Source organism: Pongo abelii, chromosome 1 (assembly GCF_028885655.2).
Source record: "Pongo abelii isolate AG06213 chromosome 1, NHGRI_mPonAbe1-v2.0_pri, whole genome shotgun sequence".
NCBI lineage: Eukaryota > Metazoa > Chordata > Mammalia > Primates > Hominidae > Pongo > Pongo abelii.
In genome coordinates, this window is record NC_071985.2 from 116,136,605 (window position 1) to 116,160,839 (window position 24,235).

The 24,235-nt window shown below is 40.6% G+C and overlaps 1 protein-coding gene across 3 annotated transcripts in view; it reads left to right on the plus strand.

The window, feature by feature from the left end:
• Positions 1-24,235, plus strand: part of CD58 (CD58 molecule) — a 69,054-nt gene that overhangs the window by 1,511 nt on the left and 43,308 nt on the right. The gene's annotated exons all lie outside the window — the stretch shown is intronic.

Sequence of the window (24,235 nt, forward strand, 5' to 3'; positions counted from 1 at the left end):
TGAGCGTGGTGGTGCATACCTATAGTCCCAGCTACTTGGAAGGCTGAGGTGGGAGAATCACCTGAGTCCCGGAGGCAGAGGATGCAGTAAGCTGTGACTGTGCCACTGAACTCCAGCCTGGGTGACAGAATATGACCCTGTCTCAAAAAAAAAAAAAAAAGGTGAGCTGTGGGGGTACAGAGGGAAGAAGAAGGCAGTCTCTTTTGTGAAATCAAGTGTCTTTTGTGAAGCAGTCTTTATGGGAGGGAGGATATTTGAGGCCAGCCTTCAAGGACTGGTGATGTGTGGACATGTGATAATGTGGGAAAAGATTGCTGAGTGTCCCCTTAGAGAGTCTGGATTCTCTGAGCTGAGAGAGCTGCTCCTGGGCCTTACAGGATCAGGACCATGCGCCTGGGAAGAAGAATCTGTTAGCAACAAAGAGGAAGGCTGCAGTCAGGAGGAATTGGAGGCAGGGAGGCCAGAAGGCCAGGGTGGACTACCATCACAGGGCCCAAATAGCTCTGGGGAGTTCATGTGCGGGTGGCTGGGGAAAAGAAGAGATACACACAGGGATTAACTGAATGCATGGGGTAACTCTCCTCCAGGCAAGCTGGTCCCTCATTCCCTGGCATCTTGGGTCACTGCTGCCTGTACCTGTGTTCTCCCTTCCACTGCAAACCCAGTTTGCCCAAGCTCCACCTCCAACAGAAGATTATTTGAACTGTCCCTTCCTAGTGGTCTCTCTCACCTAATTCATGTATTCATTCAGAAGTCATTTGATTCAGCAAACATGTATTTATAAACTGCTCTCCATAGGCCTTAAACTAAAAACAAGACTGAATGGGTATATCCCCTTTTGGGGACCCAAGCCTGCCTCATTAGGGAAGCTGCAAATGCAGTGATTAACAGCATCAGCTCTGGGGTCAGATGCCTAGCTTTGGATCCTGGCCCCACTCCTCACCTGAGTCATGAACTTGTGTGAGTTCCCTAACTTCTGTTCACTTCAGTACCTTCACTTTTGAAGAGAGTACCACTCACATGAGGGAAAGGAGAATAATAAACCCACTTCATAGAATTACTGGGAACACCAGTCATTCAATAAATATTTACTGAGTGTCAATTATATGTTAAGCACTGCACAATGAATGGGGGATACAGCAAGGTACGCACAGTTCCCTGCCTTTGTGAAGCTCACCTTATAGTGAGGGAGAGAGACAGTAAGTAAATGAGTAAAAACATGGATGCTGGATGGTGATAAAGTAAACATTTACTAGTACAGAGATGAGTAAAGCAAAGAAAGGGGGGATGGAAGTCGTTAATATTTCAATTTAGGGTTTTTTTTTGAAATTTTAGAACAATTAAAATCTTTAGGACAGTTGCAAAATTAGTACAGTGAACATTTGCATACTTTCTCCTTGAATCACCAGTTAACTGTCACATTAGTTTTCTTTGGACACACACATCTATTATTTTTGCCAAACCATTTGAGAGTTTCAGACCTCATGACACCTCACCTGTAATTCTTCAGCATATTTCTCATAAGAACAAGAGCATTCTCCAACAAGTCACAGAATCATCATAATCTGGAAATGTGGCATTGATACAATACTGTTTCCTGGTAGAGAGCCCAGAAGCCAGTCCTGCACCACATACTTCATTTGATAATCATGCCTTTTTAACCCCCTTTAACCTAAAACTGTTGCTTTTTTTTTTTTTTGGTACTTTAAGACATCATCATTTTTGAAGTGTCTGGGCTGGTTGCTTTACCGAATGTCCCTTTGGATGTGGATTGCCTGCTTGTTTCCTCATGATCAGATTCTGGTTGTAACTCTTTGTAGCAGGAATACTTCATAGCTATGTTGGGTCCTTCTCAGTGTGTCACATCAGGAAGATGTGGTCTGTTTGTCACATTATTGGAGATGTTAACTTTGACATTTGGTTAAAGTGAAGTTTACCAGATTTCTCCATTGTAGAGGCACCATTTTACCTTTGTAAGTAATAAATGATGTGTTAAGTGATGTTTTGAGGTTGAGTGAATATCCTGTTCTCCAGCCATTGTTCATTCAGTGGTTTTAGTATCCTATGGTGATTCTTCCCAGAATCCATTATCACTAAAATATTTTATTTTTTGAGACAGGGTCTCACTGTGTCACCCAGGCTGGAGTACAGGGGTGCTATCACAGCTAACTCCAGCCTTGACCTCTGAGGCTCAAGCAATTCTGCCACCTCAGCCTTCTGAGTAGCCAGGACTACAGGTGCATGCCACCATGCTTGGCTAATTTTTTTTTTTATTTTTTGTAGAAACAGGGTTTCCCTATGTTGCCCAGACTGGTCTTAAACTCCTGGGCTCAAGTGATTCTCCCTCCTTGGCCTACCAAAGTGTTGGGATTACAGGCGTGAGCCACCACATCCAGCCACTAAAATATTTTCAAATGGTAATTTTCTTCCCCCACCCCCCGTCCCTTTCTTCTCCCTCCCTCCCTTCCTTCCATCCTTCCTCTCTCCCCTCCCCTCCCCTCCCTCCCCTCCCCTCCCCCTCCCTTCCTGTCCCTTCCCTTCTCTTCCCTTCTTTCCTTCTTTGTTTCATTTCCTTTTCTCTTTTCTTTTGAGACACAGTCTCACTCTGTTGCCCAGGCTAGAATATAGTGACACAATTACGGCTCACTGCAGCCTTGATCTCCCAGACTCAAGCAATCTTCCCACCTCAGTTTCCAAGTAGCTGGGACTACAGGGACATGCCTTCACGTCCACCTAATTTTTTTGTATTTTTTATAGAGACGGGGTTTCGCCATGGTGCCCAGGCTGGTCTTGAACTCCTGGGCTCAAGCAATCCTCCCAAGTCAGTTTCCCAAAGTGTCGGGATTATAGGCATGAACCACCCAGCAATTTTCTCTTCTGTTTTTCTATGTATATATTTATTAGTTTAATTGTTCAGTAATGAATAGCTTTTGCACATACATCCTCCCTTTTTTTATTTTATTTTAGAAGGTTATGTGGACTCATGGATTCTTTTTTAAATATGGCATTCCTGTCATCCATTTTGATGCTCAGCAACCCCATATTTGACAAGCGGGAACACCTTCAAGCTTCAGAGTCCTTTTGCTCTGTTCCTGTTTGATTTAAAACACTTCCTTACTTTCTGGCACAGAAAGATGTTCTGGACTCATTTTGTAGTGTTCCTGCCTCAGCCTTCGAATCATTAGGTTCCCTGGTTTCTTTTAGTGAGAGAAGGTATTTAGAAATCAAGTTCTGGGTGCTAGATGTGCCCACAGGTACCAGAGTCATTGCTTCTCAGCCTTGTCAGTTTTCAAAGTTAAGAAATAGAGTTTTTACAAAGTCAGGAGTTCACCCTGATACTTCTAACACTAATAATCTTGCTGCTTAGTTCTTCTGCCTCTTCTGCTCTTCCATATTTGCATCTCCTTACTCCCACAGTGAGAACTCTGTTCTTAGTAGCATCAGTATATTTTCCTAATCTATGTTAAACCCCAAATCATTTTACAGTTGCTGTACCAATCTACTACCAACTACAAACTTACTAAATACAGTTAAAGATTTCTTTACAGTTCCTTTTATTTTTCATTACAGAGAGTCTCCAACTTAGCAATGGTTCGACTTAAGATTTTTCAAGTCTACAATGAGTTTTTCAAGATATAACTCCATAATAAGAAATATCTGTATATCCCAGTGAATATGCAATACTATATTCAAAAGTTACTTGGATTCTGGCCGGGTGCAGTGACTCATGACTGTAATCCCAGCACTTTGGGAGGCCAAGGCTGAGGGGCAGATCATCAGGTCAGGAGATTGAGACCATCCTGGCTAACGCAGTGAAACCCCGTCTCTACTAAAACAAAAAATTAGCTGGGCATGGTGGCACACGCCTGTAATTCCAGCTACCTAGGAGGCTGAGGCAAGAGAATGGCCTGAACCAGGAGGCAGAGACTGCAGTGAGCCGAGATTACAACACTGCACTCCAGCCTGGGCGACAGAGTGAGACTCTGTCTCAAAAACAACAACAACAACAACAACAAAAAAAAAGTTATTTGGATTCTTTTTTTTTTTTCTAACTACCCTTCTTAAACAAGGTAACACTCTATGTATTTTTTTGTATCTCATTTTTGTCACTTAACCATACATCTGGAAAATCATTCCCTATCACTTCATAGAGATCATCCTCATTCTTTTTCACAGCTGTACAGTCCCCCATAGGGTGACTATATGGTAGTTCATTCAGCTACCCTCTGCTAGTTAGTATTACATAGTGTGGTCAGGGAGGGTCTCTTTAATAGGGTGACCGTTGATCATACACTTAAGGAAGTGAGAGATAGGCCACAGGGCTATCTGGGGGAGTGATATTCCAGGTCTACTACTCAGGACCCTGAGATAGGCTTCAAGCGTTTAAGAAACTTCAAGGATACCATTGTGGTGGAGAGTGGTAGAAAACGAAGTTATAAAAGTAGTCAGGGTTGGATCCTGTAGATAAAGTTTTTAGGGCCTTTTAAATATTTTGGCCTTTTTGCTTTCAGTGACTGGAAAGTTTTGAAGGATTTTGAACAGGAGTGAAATTATGATGACTTGGGTGTTTAAAAGAATTATTCTGGCTGATGGATGAATAGTCTGTAGAGGAGAGAAAAGGAAGAGCAGGGAGGTTGGTTAGGCTGCAGGGGCAATGCAGGAAAGGAATCACTGGGGGTGAGAGATATCTGGATGTGTTTTGAAGGTGGAGCTGGCAGGATTTGGTGTGGGCTTGCATTAGTGGAATGACATGTGGATAGGGCCTGGATAGTGCTGGGCAAGTATCAAGAACTCAAAAGTATGAACTGGGCTGAGCGTGGTGGCGCATGCCTGTAATCCTAGCACTGAGAGGCTGAGGTGGGCAGATCTCTTGAGCCCAGGAGTTCGAGACCATCCTAAGCAACATGCTGAAACCCCATGATATGGTTTGGCTCTGTGTTCCCACCCAAATCTCACCTTGAATTGTAATAATCCCCATGTGTCAAGGGCAGGGCTAGGTGGAGATCATTGAATCATGAGGGCAGTTTCCCCCATACTGTTCTCAAATAGTGAATAAGTCTCACAATATTTGATGGTTTTATAAATGGGGATTCCCCTGCACAAGCTCTCTCTTGCCTACTGCCATGTAAGATGTGCCTTGCTTCTCTTTTGCCTTCTGCCATGATTGTGGGGCCTCCCTGGCCATGTGGAACTGTGAGTTCATTGAACCTCTTTCCTTTACAAATTACCCAGTCTTGGGTATGTCTTTATTAGCAGCATGAGAAGGGACTAATATAGTAAATTGGTACTGGGTAGTGGGGCACTGCTGCAAAGATACCTGAAAATGTGGAAGCAACTTTGGAACTGGGTAACAGGCAGGGATTGGAATAGTTTGGAGGACTCAGAAGAAGTCAGGAAGATGTGGGAAAGTTTGGAACTTCCTAGAGACTTGTTGAATGGCTTTGACCAAATGTTGCTCATCTCAGATGGAGATGAGGAACATTGTTGGGAACTGGAATAAAGGTGACTCTTACTATGTTTTAGCAAAGAGACTGGCAGCATTTTTCCTGTGCCCTAAAGATATGTGGAACTTTGAACTTGAGAGAAATTATTTAGGGCATCTGGTCGAAGAAATTTCTAAGCAGCAAAGCATTCAAGAGGTGGCTTGGTTGCTGTTAAAAGCATTCAGTTTTATGTGTTCACAAAGATGTGGTTTGGAATTGGAACTTATGTTTAAAAGGGAACTTATGTTTTATGCAGGGCATAAAAGTTCAAAAAATTTGCAGCCCGATGATGCAATAGAAAAGAAAAACCCATTTTCTGAGGAAAAATTCAAGCCAGCTGCAGAAATTTGCATTAAGTAATGAGGAGCCAAATGTTAATCACGAAGACAACGGGGAAAATGTCTCCAGGGCATATCTGAAACCTTCATGGCAGCCCCTCCTATCACAGGCCTGGAGGCCTTGGAGGGAAAAATTGTTTCATGGGCTGGACCCAGGGCCCCCCTGCTCTGTGCAGCCTCCAAATATGGTGCCCTGCATCCCAGCTGTTTTAGCTCCAGCCATGGCTAAAAGGGGCCAACATACCACTCAGGCTGTTGCTTCAGAGGGTGCAAGCCTCAAGCCTTGGTAGCTTACATGTGTTGGGCCTGTGGATGCACAGAAGTCAAGAATTGAGGTTTGAGAACCTCTGCCTAGATTTCAGAGGATGTATGGAAATGCCTGGATGTCCAGGCAGAAGTTTGCTGCAGGAGTGGGGCCCTCATGGAGAACTTCTGCTAGGGCAGTGTGGAAGGGAAATGTGGAGTTGGAGCCCCCACACAGAGTCCCCACTGGGGCACCGCCTAGTGGAGCTGTGAGAAGAGGGCCATCATCCACCAGACCCCAGAATGGTAGATCCACCGAGAGCTTGCACCATGTACCCGGAAAAGCCACAGACACTTAATGCCAGCCCATGAAAGCAGCCAGGAGGATGGCTGTACCCTGCAAAGCCACAGGGGAAGAACTGCCCAAGGTTGTGGGAGCCCACCTCTTGCGTCACCTGGATGTGAGGCATGGAGTCAAAGGAGATCATTTTGGAACTTTAAGGTTTAATGACTGCCCTATTGGATTTAGGACTTGCATGGGGCCTGTAGCCCTTTTGTTTTGGACAATTTCTCCCATTTGGAATGGATATATTTACTCAGCACCTGTACCCCGATCGTATCTAGGAAGTAACTAACTTGCTTTTGATTTTACAGGCTCATAGGTGGAAGGTACTTGCCTTATCTCCGATGAGACTTTGGATTTAGGCTTTTGGATTAATGCTGGAATAAGTTAAGATTTTGAGGGACTGTTGGAAGGGCATTATTGTGTTTTGAAAGGTGAGGACGTGAGATTTGGGAGGGGCCGGGGTGGAATGATATGGTTTGGCTGTGTCTCCACCAAAATCTCACCTTGAATTGTAATAATCCCCATGTGTCAAGGGCAGGGCCAGGTGGAGATAATTGAATCATGAGGGCAGTTTCCTCTATACTGTTCTTGTGATAGTGAATAAGTCTCACAAGATCTGATGGTTTTATAAAGGGGAGTTCCCCTGCACACGCTCTCTCTTGCCTGCCACCATTAAGACATGACTTTGCTTCTCCTTTGCCTTACGCCATGATTGTGAAGTTTCCCTGGCCATGTGGAACTGTGAGTCCATTGAGCCTCTTTCCTTGATAAATACCCAGTCTCAGGTATGTCATTATTAGCAGTGCGAGAATGGACTAATACACCCCATCTCTACAAAAAGTTAGCCAGGTGTGGTGGTGCATGCCTGTACTCCCAGCTACTCAGGAGGCTGAGATGAGCCTGGCAATTGCTTGAGTCTGGGAACTTGAGGCTGCAGTGAGCCATGATGACACAACTGCACTCCAGCCTGGGTAACAGAGCAAAAAAATAAAAAATAAAAAGGTAGGAACTATTTTATTATTAACAGAGTCTGTCTTATTCTGCCGTTGTTGACATTTTACAGATCCTTTATTGCCAACTATCTGCATAACTAGATTTTAAGTTCCTTGTATGCAGAAGTCAAGTGGTGTATTATTTTTTTAAATTTTCCTTACATTGATCTGTTTTTTTTTAAATAGTACAGATTGTTGAATCTCGACATTAGATGACAATGTATTTGTCCAGCATTTCTCCATTTGAAATTATCTCACGTTATTATGTGAGACTTGTTCATGTGCTTTGCTGGAGTTGAGACTTAGACAGTCTGTGTTTTTTTATTTAGCAAAGATAATCCAAGTTAAAATAGTGTTGTGTGTTCCTATAGGAAAACTAGGCCCAGTGTTATAACAGAGTGTAAATAATAATAGCCGCTAGGAGGTAAGCACCTGCTCTGCGCCAGGAGCTATGCTTCAGATTTGAGATGTTTTTATTTAATTGTCACACTGATTTTATTACATAGGGAACAGTTAATAGGAGAACAAAGCTTAGGTAGGTTCAGTAATGTGTCCAAGTTCACACAGCAAATAAGTGACAGAGTGAACTTGAACTTTGATTCTCTCTGAATCAGAACCTATTCCCTTATATGCTCTGTTGCATCCCCAGCTTGAGATCCACTAAGCAACTTTTTGAAGATGAGTACTACTGATTTCTTATATCCAACATGTATACATTGTCCAGTGAAATTCTGCTAAAACATGTGAAATACAGGTCAGCACAATTACCAGTCATGCAAAATTGTATTTAATATCATAATTTGTAATGGTGAGGGGTGCTTCTTTGGGACATAGAATTTACAATGGCAATTTATTGACATATTTATTATTAACATTATTATATTTACATTCTCTAGGTACCCACATTTCACTCTCTAGACACTTTTTCATAATCTCAATGACATCATAACATCTATAAAAATTAACACTAATCCTGTAATATCACCTAACTTTTACCCGTATTCAGATTTCCCCAATTGTCACAAGAGTGTTTTTTGTTAAAAAACCCGGATCTAATCAAGTTTCACTCATTGTATTTGTTGCTATGTTTTTGTTTTAATTTTGATGGGCGTCTTTCAGAAGTTTTAAAATAGTCTTAGAATCTCTTTTTAAGAACCAGATTTGAATAATTTATTTTATTGACCTCCTTGTCACTCTAACATTTCTTTAGTAAATACAGGCTTTGAGGGTAGGTGTTGGTTTCTCTGTTTAAAAGTAGAAACTTTGCATAAATCAGCCCTTATATGTGTAAGTTTTCTGCCTTTTGGTTTCTTCTCATGCTGTTTCTGCACAAGTGCCTAAGCTTTTTTGAAGCTTTACTTGAGGGGTGACCAGAAGGTTTTACTTAAGGACACAGACCATTAAATTCTGCAATGACAAATCTCATCTTCCATCTCAGGGTTGTAAGTGAGACCAGGATGCAGCCGTTTCCCTTTTCTCAGATAAGTTCAGGTTTGAATATAAAGTATGACTATAAGATACAGAGACTGTCCCTAGAAAAGGAGGGGAAAACATTTTAGCAGTTCCTCTTTGGAGATAACTTTCAATGCCTGCCCATCAGCCTCCAAGGAAAATGCTTTTTGGTTACTTTATAGGTTCTAGTGAACTTTGCTTACTTTACAATGTTCCCCAAAATGTCTGTTGAAATTAGTGCCTGAATTTCCACTGGGCTGTCCAGTCTGTAGTTTCTTGAACATTTTCTTCCTATGCCAGTTAAAAATTAGAAGAAAATTGAAGTTTAACATACACATTCAGAAAAAAATAAAAAATCAGATTAATAAGAAACTAATGAGGCTGTGCCATTGTAAACTACTTGCAATAGAGTTTCCCAGTGATGAACTGAGTATCTAGAAAATAACAAGGATTTTCAAGGAATTTTAGTGAAATGATCAATAGTGTATTGAAATACCTTGAATCAGACTTTGGAGGATAGATTTAAAAAGATTCACAGTCTTAACCGATCTAGTAAGAACCTTATTCCCCAAAGCATACTGTGGATCTCAGCTGTATCCTATCTAGGATGAGAACAGTCAAAGGCAAATGTGGCCTTTGAGAATGGTGGGATGTGAGTGTCTTGAAACAATGGGCTAAAGAAGTGCTCTCAAATAGAAGTATAATATGGAACATGTGAAATTAATTTTAATAATATATTTTAGTTAACCTAATATATCCATAATATTTTCATTTCAACATGTATTATGTTGGTGCAAAAGTTATTGCAGTTTTTGCTATTTTTTTTTTTTTAATGGCAAAAACCAGCAATTACTTTTGCACTAACCTAATAGTTACTACAAAAAAATATTAATAAGAGATTTTATGTTCCACTTTTTAATACCAGGTCTTCAGATTCTGGTGTGTATTTGATACTCAGAACACATCTCCATTTGTACTAACCACATTTCAGGTTCTCACTAGCCACTTGTGGCTGATAGCTACTTTGTTGGATTGCGCAGGTCTAAAGGGAAACATCTTGAGAAAGGAGAAATAGGTTAAGTGCAAGAACAAGAATTAAAAAGGAAACTATTTTAGCATAATATTAGAAGGAAAGTGCAGAAAGAAGTTGATTTAGAGAACCAACATCTTAATTCTTGATGAGCTTATCGAGGAGGCAGATTGACAGCTGAGAGCAAGGTCCGGGAAGTTTCTGGCCTCGGGGACCAGGGGTTTGTAACCGTTGGGAGACAGGTGGCTGCAGTTTCAGTATGAAGTAGATGGGGGCAGGGAAACTGGTGGTGGTGTGGCTGAAATCAGTGAATCTCTGCCTTAAGGAAATAAGAGAAGTCACTAACTGGGCCTGGCTAAGGGTGGAATCGACCAGGAAAAAAGAGGAATGGCTCCAACCAAGGCATCTGATGTTCTGGCCAACAGTGCAGGCTCTGGGGCTGACTGCCTGTGTCTGGACACCAGCTCTGCCCCTTGCTAGCTGAGTGAATGCAGTCAGCTGACCCTCTCAGTCCATTTCTTCATCTGTAGCCTGGTGCTTCTGAATCTTTGATCTTCTCTCTCAACCAAGTGTCCAGCGGAGCAAACCAACTTACTTTGATAGGCATGTTCTCAAGAAATAACTCATTTCTCACTCTCACCCCAGATGTTCTTAGGCTCACTCCCCTGCTTTTCTGTGCTCTGCTCAGATGCCAACTTATGACTGCCCCCCATGCCATGCAACTCCTTTCCTTACCAGTACTCCTCAGCCCCCACACTCTGCTTTATTTTTCTCTATAGCACTTAACATCATCCAACATAAAAGATACTTACTTTTTCATTTATTATGTTCTTCCCTCCACTGAAAAATAGACTCCAAGAGGGCTGGGATTTTGTCTGTTTTGTTCATTGCTATATCCTGCCTGCTTATTTCAGTGTCTGGCACATAGGCAGGACTCCAGGAACATTTGATGAACAAATAAATGAATAATAAGAACTACCTCAGAGTTGAGTTGAGGATTAAATGAATTAATACACAAACAGTTCTTGGAACAAGTGCTTGTCACATAGTAAGCCTGCAGTGAATCCTCGTGCCGCTGCTACTGTTAAATATTATTACTGAGGCTGAGCTGGCCTAGGGCTCCTTGGATTGGACTTGCTAAGAGCTAGGCAAGAGACACAACCGTATGAAACTTGCTTGAGTTAAAACAAACAGTTCTACTCCTTTTTATTATCTCCATGCCTGGTAAGCACATTTCCTACCCCCAAAATTGGGACTGACTAATATGAGAATATTTATGGCCTTAATAGGACAGGTTATTTGATACAATTACTAGCCTAGACATTTTAGGAGATTGGCTGCTCCTCAATACTATAAATGCATATATGGGTGTGTAGATAGAGATGTTGCTTCCCAGATTGCCATACATCCTGATACTGCAAGTAGGCATCAACTGAAAGTGTACTGTGATGTGAAGATGAAACACAGAGAAGTGAGAGGGACAAGCTGTGCTCAGTGACCCATATCCAGATGAGAAACCCATCTGCTCACTTGGGAACAAAAATGCCCCAAGACCCTGCTATCTCTGGGGTTGCACGAGGCTTTAAATGAATCACCATTATGATGTCTTATATTCAGAGGGAAATACCAATATTCATGTATTCAGGTACTGAAACTTTTAAGGGAATTTTTCTTTTTTCTTTTTTTTTTTTTGTTGGTCAGATGAATTTTTACTTTACCTGCTAAAATCTGCAGGCAATGTGAGCCTTAAAATATTTGAGAGAGAGAGAGAGAAGTATCTTAAAATTACATTGTTTGTTTCTAAGAACAAACTCAAGAAAACCCTTTCCTCCAAATCCTGGAAGAGTGATTAGCTTGTCTCTAAGGTATGGCATTGGCTGGGCATGGTGGCTCATGCTTGTAATCCCAGCACTTCAGGAGGCCCAGGCAGGAGGATCACTTGAGCCCACGAGTTTGAGATCAGCCTGAGCAACATAGTGACACCTTGTTTCTACAAAAAATATAAAAATTAGCTGGGCGTGGTGGCATGCAACTGTAGTTCCAGCTATTTGGGAGGCTGAGGCAGGAGGATCACTTGAGCCCAGGAGGTTGAAGCTACAGTGAGCCATGATTGTACCACTGCACACTAACCTGGGTGACAGAATGAGAGCCTGTCTCCAAAAAGAAAAAGAAAGGAAGGAAGGAAGGGAAGGGAAGGAGGGAGAGAGAGAGGGAAAGAAAGAGAAAAATAAAAAGAAAGAAAAGAAAGAAATGACATCAATGAACCTCCTCAAACCGTAGAGAGGCTGTTAAGTTTGATTAGGGCTGACATCCATGAATGGGTACAAGTTTATCTGGTGTGGTGCCCTGCATCCTATAACACTTAGTTGGTAAAATCTACTTAAACTTGAGAGGGAACATCTCAAAAGAGACAGCTGTGGAGTTGGGAAGGTGGAGCCCGCAGGTCCTCCCATCTTGCTTTGGTGATGAGGCAGAAAGTGGGGCTGAAAAACTGAGTCTGTTTTGGTTGTATATGAGGGCTCCTGAGCCATTTTATTTTTAAGCTCCAGTTAAACTTCTTTCTCCATCTTTCCTTACGAAGTCCTGCTTCTTCAGCCAGGTTCCACAGCAATTTGGGATTTCACAAAGCCCAGGGTTTGGGGTGACTGTCGAATTTTGCTATTCTGTCAGGAAGCCTTATCTTTTGAACTACATTTAAGTTGTATTTTAATCATTTTAGTTAATTCATTCAACAGATATTTATTGAAAGTCCATATGCCAGACATATGGGGATACAGCCAAAAACAGGAACAGCTTTGTCCTTGTCCTGATAGGACTAGCCTGGCTGGGGTTACCCCTAAGCTCAGATTTGAATTAGTTGCCAACTTTCAAGAACAGGAATTTTCACACAAAATGTGAATATCTGGCTTTTCTTGAAAAATTGGGAACCTGGCAATGGTGGGCCCCTGTTGCCACATGGCAGGAGCTGAGGCACAGCTCCTGTTTCCACATGGCAGGCCCCTCCCTGTAGGCTCACTGGTGCACAAGTCCTCACCAGCCCCTTCTGAGTCACACGTAGCCCGCTGGTATCTCCTCTCTGGGTGGAATTGCTGGTCTTCGTCTAATGCGTCATTTGCCACAGTTCTGTTTCTTTGTGACTCCTTTGTTTGCTTGTTTTCTTTTTATTGTTTCTGGTCTGGCTTTTTCTTCCTTGACTGGACTCTTGCTCTCTGAGGCCCTCTTCAGCTCTAGCATTCAATGATTTGGAAACCACAGAGCTTAGTGCCTCACCTGTAGCTTTGGAGGTGTGCTTAACTCAGTTTGACTTTCTCATTTGCAACATCTGCTGTTCCAATGCTGTCTATAGATTGTATCCTGAGAAACCCTGCATCATGTCAGTATCTTTAAGAGCCTTATGCCATGTAGCAAGCTAAATAAGAAACAATGGTTAAGAGCACTGATTCTGCAGTCAGATTGTCCAGGTTCAAATCTGGCTTCATTGCTTAACTAGCAAGTCACTTAACATTGTTGTGCCTCAGTTTCCTCACCTGCAAAATAGGGTTAGAAATAAAACCTTCTTAATATGTTTTTAGGATTCAGTGAGTACCGATTTTTTTTTTTTTTTTTTTTTCTGAGATGGAGTCTTGCTCTGTCACCCAGGCTGGAGTTCAGTGGCACAGTCTTGGCTCACTGCAACCTCCACCTCCCGGGTTCAAGCGATTCTCCTGCCTCAGCCTCCCATGTAACTGGGATTACAGGCGAGTGCCACCACGTCCAGCTAATTTTGTATTTTTAGTAGAGATGGGGTTTCACCATGTTGGCCAGGCTGGTCTCGAACTCCTGACCTCAAGTGATCCACCTGCCTCGGCCTCACAAAGTGCTGGGATTACAGGCATGAGCCACTGCTCCCAGCGGTGAGTACCTATTTATAGAGCTCTTGCAACAGTGCCTGGCACAGAGCCAGGGCTGTACAAGTGTTAGATTAACTAAAAAAAAAAAGTAACAGTCAATCTGAATCTCAGGACCTGAGTGATAATTTGCAGAGGAATTTGTGCTGGGGGTTGAGAGTTCCTTTTCATTAACCCATAGTTAATGGTGACCAAATTTTCTAAATAAGAAATCGGGATACTTCATCTGTAAAACTTGGGTTACAGTTACAACTTCAGGCCATACAAAAAGAACTATTAAAATTGAGGTGTTGATGTTTTGTAGAAATACTGCAACAGAATATTTGAGATCAGACCTGTTTTTAGATATATGATCACTATACATGTAGTGCTGATTAGGTATTAGGTACCCTCATATCTTTATTTAAAAAAAATTCAAAATTCTTCAAAACAAAAAAACCTTCAAAAATTATCTGGCTAGCATAGAAAATCTTTTTAGGCGATCACTGATAAAATTTTTTCCCTCCCTCCATCTCTCTTTGCTCTTAAACAGCAAAAACTCACCCCATGCCCAGTTCTCACCCAGTTAATTCAGACAGTGTGAATACCTTGATGTTGACCTAACTCATTAAAAGAAAAAGAGAGAAAACCTTTGAAAGCCTATTTCATGTCAACCAGTGTAAAAAGACTCTCAATTTTATTCAAACCTCAAAACAATCTTTTATGGTAGGCATTATGATTTCTACTTCACAGCTGAGGAGACCTAGTGTGGGGAGGCCTTTGGGAGTTCACCCTGGGCCTTGCTGGCTTCAAAATCTGGGCACTCTGTTCTGCACCCTGGCATGGTTATTAGCATCCTTACAGTCCCTTTTCTGACCACTCAGTGGTATCAGCAAAGCGACAAACTCACTGTTGACTCCATTCCTTTGCTCCTGTTTGTGTATTCATTCATTCATCCGTGGTTTGTGACCTTTGAGAAAAAACTCACTCCCCTTTCTTCTATTGTTCTTTTGTTCATTAGAAATTATCTTAGCAACTTACTTTAGTGTTAGCCTTGGAAGTGCAACAGAAAAGACTTTACTATGGGACGGAAATAATAGATATACCCATGCACACAAAGTAGAGGTAGATATTAGCTTTAGAGACAATTCTTAATAACTCCTCCTCTTGGTTGAATAATTCTATTTAAAAAAAATTTACATAGTTTTAATATTATAATAGTAATAGGAGATTTGTCTTCAAAAGTAACATATTTTCAATGTGACCTGTATTAAGTAATAAGTAATAAATTAAAATCTCACCATCACCACAATCTCTAAAGTAACAGTGGTTACTTTAAAAACAACCACTGTTAATCATTTAGGGTGTCTCTTTCCAGTCTAAAAAATGAGCAAGTGAGAATGCATGTACACATGTATTCATGTCTTTTTATAGTTAAAAAATATATATATTTTTTGGTAGAGACAGGGTCTCACTACATTGCCCAGGCTGGTATCAAACTCCTGGGCTCAAGTGATCCTTCCAGTTTGGCTTCCCAAAGTGCTAGAATTGTAGGCATGAGCCACCACATCTGGCCTCTTTATTGTTTTTAAAAAGAGGAATATTCTGCATATATATTTCTATAACTTTTTGATATTAAGAACTTTTCCAAATTCCCAATAATAAAAGGAGAATAAATCTATCCTGTTTCCTTTTTAAAAATAGCCACATAGTAAGCCATGGCATAATACTAAATTGTTTAACTATTACACTAGATTATTTTTTACTAGTATAGATAACTTTAAAATGAATATCATTATGCATATCTCTTTATGTAGGTTATACTATTGTTTTATTTGTTACATCCTAAATAAATATCACCCAGATCCCAGCATTCAGTGAAACTACAGGTTCTTTTAGAGCATAAGCAAAAATAAATTGTATGCATGTGTTTTTGTATGTGTGTTTAATTCTGCTTACATTTGAATTTTCTTCCGTCTTTTTCCTACTCTCTGAGTAATATCACTAGTGCCTTTTATTCAGCCAAATCTCCACATGTTGACTCTTGTCTTGGAGGTATGATGCCATCCCCTTCCTGGCCTTTCTTCTACTTCCCAGGTCTCTCTCAGTCTCCTTAGCCAGTATGTTCCCCTCTAGACAAGCTTTAAAGCACAGGTCCAAGCTGCCTTTTCCCACTTCATACGCTCTCCCAAGGTGATGGTCCTAATGGCCTCCATTGGAGCCACTAGAAATGTGATGATTCCCAAGTCTGTATCCTTTCCTGTGAGTCCCAGACCTGTGTACCTAGCAGCTACTGGATATCTTTGCTTGGATGTCTCACAGACCCCTCACACTTAACAGTGTCAAACTGAAAGCATGATGTTCCAGGCCAGTCTTAGTCTTCCTGCTGTGTTTCCTTTCTTAGGGAAAGACACCACAACCCACCTAGGAGGAAGTAAGAGCTCTGATTCATCCTGGCACTCCTGGCACCCCCTATCCTCCTCCTTTACCCCATATGCTGTCAATCATCTAGTTCTCCCAGTTTTACCTCCCTAATGTCTCTTGAACCAATTTCCCTAGCACAATGTTGCCTCTTGACCAGTCTGAAATTGCTGTCTGATGGATCTCTTGCTATCTAGTCTTACCCCTCCCATCAGTCTTCCACACCACAGCCAGAAAAGATAAACACTTTCATTATGTAAAAATTTAGAAACTTTGTATGGAAGATATTCATTTAGTAAATTCAATAGGCAAAGGCTGTATTTGAAAAAAACTATAATACAGATAAAAAATTTATAACATATAAGGAGTTTTAAACTTTGAGAAGAAAAAGACAAGCAATCTAATACAAAAAAAAAAGGATGTGAAAAGACATTTCTCAGAAAAAGAAATACAAATCAACAAACAGAAGAGATGCTTAAATTTTTAAAGGTCGGGAAAATGCAAATTCAAATATCAATGAAATGTCACTATTTGCCCAAAAGTTAAACATAAAAAAAAATTACCTAATGCTGTCAGGAGTCCAAGGAAAGGGCAACTCAGGCATTACTGATGGAGATGTAAATTGCCAAAGTCTTTTTTGTAAACAATGCAGCAACTTCTATTAAAAAAAATCTATTTACCTTTTGATGTAGCAACTGCCAGCTCCACTCTACTCCCACATAAATATGAAACCATAAATACATCAGGACATATATACAGGATAGTTATTGCGGTGTAACTGCACTAGACAAAGCTAGGCACAAAAGGAGTGTTCATCAGTGGTGGACGGCAGATTAATTATGGTTCCCTCATGCTCTGGAATATTGCGTAGTTATTAAAAAGAATAAAGTATAGCTATACCAGTTGATTTCAAGGAGCTTTTATGAGATATTAATGAGAAAGGCAGGATGTAGAGAAGTGTGCATAAGACCATTTTTATTAAAGAATGGTAAATCCCTCAGGCACACCTCATTTTATTGCGTTTCACTTTATTGCACTTCACAGATAATGTGCTTTTTACAAATTGAAGGTTTGTGACAACCCAGCTTTAAGCAAGTCCATCAGTGCCTAACTTTATGTTTTGTCTCTCTGTTACATTTTAGTAATTCTCACAATATTTAAAGCTTTTGCATTATCATATCTGTTATGGTGATCTGTGATCAGTGATCTTTGATGTTACTGTTGTCATTGTTTTGGGATGCCAAGAACCATGCATATAAGACGGTGAACTTAATTGATAAATGCTACGTGTGTTCTGACTGCTCCACTGACTGGCTGTTATCCCGATCTTTCTCCTTCTCCTCTGGCCTCCCTTGTCACCTGAGACAATGATACTGAAATTAGGCCAATTTAATAACCCTGCAATGGCTTCTAAGTGCTCAAGTGAAAAGAAGAGTTGCAATGTCTCTCACTTTAAATTAAAAACTAGAAATGATTAAGCTTAGTGAGGAAGGCATGTGAAAAGCCACGACAGGTGGCCGGGCATGGTGGCTCACGCCTGTAATCCCAGCACTTTGGGAGGCCAAGGTGGGTGGATCACCTGAGGTCAGAAGTTTGAGACCAACCTGGCCAAAATGGCGAAACCCCATCTCTACTAAAAATACAAAAATTAGCTGGGTGTTGTGGTTGGCACCTGTAATCCCAGCTGGTTGGGAGGCTGAGGCAGGAGAATCGCTTGAACCTGAAAGGCAGATGTTGCAGTGAGCCAAGATGGCACTATTGCACTCCAGTCTGGGCTACAAGAGTGAAACTCTGTCTCAAAAAAAAAAAAAAAAAAGCCACGATGGGCTGAAAACTAGGACTTTTATGCCAAAGAGTTAGCGAAGTTGTGAATTCAAAGGAAAAGTTCTTGAAGGAAATTAAAAGTGCTACTCCAGTGAACACATAAATAAGAAAGTGAAACAGCATTATTGCAGACATGGAGAAAGTTCAAGTAGTCTGCATAGAAGATCAAGCCAGCTACAACATTCCCTTAATCCAAAGCCTAATCCAGAGCAAGACCCTAACTCTCTTTAGTTCTATGAAGGCTGAGAGAGGTGAGAAAGCTGCAGGAGAAAAGTTTGAAGCTATCAGAGGTTGGTTCATGAGATCTTAGGAAGAAAGCCATCTCCATAACATAAAACTGTGAAGTAAAGCAGCAAGTGTTGATGTAGAAGCTGCAACAAGTTATCGAGAAGATCTAAGATTACTGGTGCAGGATACATGAAACAACAGATTTTCAATGTAGACAAAACAACCTTCTATTGGAAGAAGATGCCATCTAGGACTTCCATAGCTAGACAGGAGAAGTCAACTTCAGGCTTGAAAGGACAGCTGACTCTCTTTTTGTGTGGGCTAATGCAGCTGATGACTTTAAGTTGAAGCCAGTGCTCATTTACCACTCTGAAAATGCTAGAGCCTTTAAGAATTAGGCTAAATCTATTCTGCTTGTGCTCTATAAAATGGAACAACAGGCTGGATGACAGCACATCTGTTTACAGCATGGTTTACTGAATATTGTAAGCCCACTGTTAATACCTACTGCTTAGAAAAAAAAGATTCATTTCAGTATATTATTGCTTATTGACAATGCACCTAATCACCCAAGAGCTCTGATGGAGATGTACAAGGAGATGAGTGTTGTTTTCATGCTTGCTAATACAACATCCATTCTGCAGCCCATGGATCAAGGAGTAATTTTGCCTTTCAAGTCTTATTATGTAGGAATACATTTGGTAAGGCTATAGCTGCCATAGATAATTATTCTTCTGATGAATCTGGGCAAAGTAAATTGACAACCTTCTGAAAGGATTCACCATTCTAGATGTCATTAAGAACATTTGTGGTTCATGGGAGGAGGTCAAAATATCAACATTAACAGGAGTTTGGAAGAATTTGATTCCAGTCCTCAGGTCAAAATATCAATATTAGCAGGAGTTTGGAAGAATTTGATTCCGATCCTCATGGATGACTTTGAAGGGTGGAAATAGCAAGAAAAATAGAAGTGGAGCCTGAATATGTGACTCAGTTGCCACAATCTCATGATGAAAATTGAGCCAATGAGGAGTTGCTTCTTATGGATGAGCAAAGAAAGTGGTTTCTTCAGATGGCATCTATACTCCTGGTAAAGATGCTGTGAACATTGTTTAAATGACAACAAAGGGTTAAGAGTATTACATAAATTTAGTTGATAAAGCAGCAGCAGGATTTGAGGAGATTTACTCTAATTTTGAAAGAAGTTTTACTGTGAGTAAAATGCTATCAAACAGCATTGGATGCCTCTGAGAAATATTTTGTGAAAGGAAGGGTCCATTGATGCGGCAAACCTCATCATTGCCTTCTTTTAAGAAATTGCCACAGCCATCGCAGCCTTTAGCAACCAACACCCTGATCAGTCAGCAGCCATCAACATTGAGGCAAGACCTTTCACCAGCAAAAATATTAGGACTTGCTGAAGACTCAAATGATGGTTAGCATTTTTTTAGCAATAAAGTATTTTTTAATTAAATATGTACATTGTGTTTTTAGACATAATGCTATTGAACACTTTAATAGACTACAGTATAGTGTAAACATAACATTTATATGCCCTGGGAAACCAGAAAATTTGTGTGACGCACTTTACTCTGATATTTACATGATTGCTGTTGTCTGGAACCAAACCCACAGTATCTTCAAGCTATACCTGTGTGTATCCATTATATGCGATATATGTTTGTATCTATTTGACTATATGAGAGAAAAATATTGAAAGATGTATTCTGATTTGTTAATGTAGAGTATAGAACTGGAGATTGTTATGGGGTTAAGAGAGTGGGTAAGGCACCCAGATAAGAGGACTGAAAAAATACTTATATGATCGTTTTTCATTAGTGTAAAGTTGTATGTATGTGTCTATGTATAATTTATGTTTTAAAATACATTTTTTAAAGAAAGAGTTACTCTTATTTTGTCACCATCCTGTTTGAAACTCTTCTATGGCTTTCCTCAATACTAGAATTGTGTTTGTCTGATGCCCTGCAAGGGCTGGCTGTGCTTGTGTATGCAGTTCGGCTTATGCTACTTTTCTCATGCCATTGCTCCTGCTTCAAGGTCTTCATAATTGTTCTCTTAATGGGGACCTGCCCTGCTCTCCTGGGCATAGTTAACTGCTGCTTGTGCCTCAGAACTTCTTTTAGGGAAGGGAACTGCCTTCCCTAACCCCTTGTTAGTTCCCTAAGTAAATGTTCTTATTGACACCTGATGCTTTTACTTAGCAGCAATTATCACAGTTGCAGTTGGGCATTGTCTAATTATTTGTGTAAATTCTGCCTCCCCTAATAGAATGTCAACTCTAAGAAGGAAGGTACGGTGTCTGTCTTGTTCTCAAGGATCTTATATAGAATAGATGCCCAATGAATATTTCCTGAGTGAATGAATAAATTAATCTCATCCTGAATGTGGGACCATGCTGTTCTGAAATGGCACTGACCTAGGAGTCAGACAAAGTGTGTTCTGGTCATTGTGCTGCCATAAACTTGCTGAGAGACATGGAGCAAGGTGATATGCCTCTTGGAGCCTGCTTTCCTACCTGTAAATGGGGTTAATAACACCTACTGCAGGTAGACATGGAGAGGGATAAAAAGGAATACAAGACAATGTGAACGTATAACCAGCAGAGAGTAAGCATTCAATAAAATTGCCTTTTATTTTTCTTGGTGTCTTGTCATTTCACCAGTGAAATGGGAGTAATTTGACTAAATAATTTTTAGAGTTTCTTCCAGTTCAAAATTATAGTTGACCCTTGAACAACATGGCAGTTAGGGGCACCATCCCCTTGAGCAGTCAAAAATTTATGTATAACTCTTGACTCCCAAAAACTTAACTACTAATAGCCTACCAGAAGCCTTACCAATAACATAAACAACACATATTTTCTATGTTATATGCATTATGTGTTGTATTCTTACACTAAATTAAGCTAGAGAAAAGAACTTATTAAGAAAAGCATAAGGTGTAGAAGAATGAAACTGGATCCTCATCTTTCACCTTATATAAAAATCAACTCAAGGTGGATCAAAAACTTAAATCTAAGACCTGAAGCCATAAAAATTCTAGAAGATAACATCAGAAAAACTCTTCTAGACTTTGGCTTAGGCAAAAAGGTCATGACCAAGAACGCAAAAACAAATGCAACAAAAACAAAGATAAATAGATGGGGCTTAAATTAAAAAGCTTCTGTACAGCAATATAAACAATCAGCAGAGTAAACACACAACCCACAAAGTGGGAGAAAATATTCACAAACTATGTATCTGACAAAGGACCAATATCCAGAATCTATAAGGAAGTCAAACAAATCAGCAAGAAAAAAGCAAACAATCCCATCAAAAAGTGGGCCAAGGACATGAATAGACAATTCTCAAAGGAGGATATACAAATGGCCAACAAACATATGAAAAAATGCTCAACATTACTAATTATCAGGGAAATGCAAATCGAAACCACAATGCAATACCACCTTGCTCCTGCAAGAATGGCCATAATTTAAAAATCAAAAAATAATAGATGTTGGCATGGGTGTGGTGAAAAGGGAACACTTGTACACTGCTAGTGGGAATGTAAACTAGTACAACAACTATGGAGATTTCTTAAACAACTAAAAGTAGAACTACCATTTGATCCAGCAGTTCCATTACTGGGTATCTACCCAGAGGAAAACAAGTCATTTTATGAAAAAGACAACACACGACATGTTGCACACAACATCAGGGAAATGCAAATCGAAACCACAATGCAATACCACCTTGCTCCTGCAAGAATGGCCATAATTTAAAAATCAAAAAATAATAGATGTTGGCATGGGTGTGGTGAAAAGGGAACACTTGTACACTGCTGGTGGGAATGTAAACTAGTACAACAACTATGGAGATTTCTTAAACAACTAAAAGTAGAACTACCATTTGATCCAGCAGTTCCATTACTGGGTATCTACCCAGAGGAAAACAAGTCATTTTATGAAAAAGACAACACACAACATGTTGCACACAACATCTTTATAGTGGCACAACTCGCAATTGCAAAAATATGGAATCAGCATAAATGCCCATCAATCCATGAGTGGATAAAGAAAATATGGGAGATATATATATATATATGAATATGCCATAAAAAGGAACATAATAGGCCAGGCGCGGTGGCTCGTGCCTGTAATCCCAGCACTTTGGGAGGCCGAGGCGGGCAGATCACGAGGTCAGGAGATCGAGACCATCCTGGCTAACATGGTGAAACCTCGTCTCTACTAAAAATACAAAAAAATTAGCCGGGCGTGGTGGTGGGCGCCTGTAGTCCCAGCTACTCAGGAGGCTGAGGCAGGAGAATGGCATGAGCCTGGGAGGTGGAACTTTTAGTGAGCCAAGATCACGCCACTGCACTCCAGCCTGGGGACAGAACGAGACTCTGTCTCAAAAGAAAAAAAAAAAAAAAGAACAAAATAATGGCATTCACAGCAACCTGGATGGAACTGGAGACCATTATTCTAAGTGAAGTAACTCAGGAATGGAAAACCAAACATATGTTCTAACTTACAAGTGGGAGCTAAGCTATGTAAGAATGATACAATGAACTTTGGGGACTTGTGGAGAAGGGTGGGATGGGGATGAGGGATAAAAGACTACACATTGGGTACAGTGTACACCAGAATCTCAGAAATCACACCCAAAGAACTTATCCAAAAAAAAAAAAAAAACTTATCCAAGTAACCAAACATCACCTGTTCCCCCAAACTATTGAGATAATAGTAATAAAAAAAATTTAAAAAAGAAAAAAAGCATAAGGAAGAAAATATACTTACTAAGTGAAAGTGGATCATCAAAGGTCTGCATCCTCATTACCTTCACGTTAAAGCAGGCTAAGGGGGAGGACAGGTTGGTCTTGCTATCTCAGGGATGGCAGAGGCGGAAGAAAATCCACATGTAAGTGGACCCACACAGCTCAAACCCGTGTTGTTCAAGGGTCAACTGTACTTTGATTTCTTCTGAGCTGCAGTCTCCCCTTTCTCTACCCTCACTTCCCTCCACCACTAGCTCCATTCCTGACTACTTTCTTCTACTGTTCTCGAGCCCAGGATACATCAGCTCTCCCTGGGAAAGACAAAAGACATATTCATGCCGCCAGGGTATGGCAGTTTATCTCATACCTACTCTTTCACCACCACCCTGCCCTCTATCACTCATTGTTTCATTTACATTTATAAGACATTTTTGAGTTTCCACTATTGTGTGTGGTAGACTCTCACCCCTTGAATTCTGTTCTTTTTCTTGTGCCTTCCCACATACTCTGTTGAGTGGAAGAAATAATGCGTAATCAGCAAAGCAATGGAAAGATGCTGGTGTGTTTTTGAGGGCAGTCCCCCTTAATTAAGGGAGATGGGTTCTAAAAAGTCCTTGTAGATAAACAAATGGGTGATATTTGCTTCTTATCTGAAATTACTAACACAGTTGTCTACAACTGGTCATTCAGGGTTCTTGATTTCCCCTGTATTATTTCAATTACCCTAATTGCTACTAGGCAAAAACTTCAGTCAAGTTTAAATTGCTCTTTAATGTTAACTTAAAATAGCTGCAGTTCTTTGTTTGTTTGTTGAGACAGGTCTCGCTCTGTCACCCAGGCTGGAGTGCAGTGGCACAATCATGGCTGACTGCAATCTCTGCCTCATGGCTTCAAGTAATCCTCTTCAGCCTCCCAAGTAGCTGGGACCACAGGTGTGTGCCATGCCCAGCTAATTTTTTGTACTTTTCGTAAAGATGGGGTTTTGCCATTTTACCCAGGTTGGTCTTGAACTCCTGAACTCAAGCAATCCAACCACCTTGGCCTCCCAAAATGCTGGAATTACAGGCATGAACCACAGTGCCCAGCTGCTGTTCTCTCTTAACAAGAGACAAGTCTTAGAGCAAGATGCATTTAAACCCACTTTGGGGTATAAAAAATATCCGAATCTTGTGGTTCTAATAAATGTTTAACAACTAGATTGGTGTGGAGGTTCTGATGTGAAGCATTAGTCAGTTT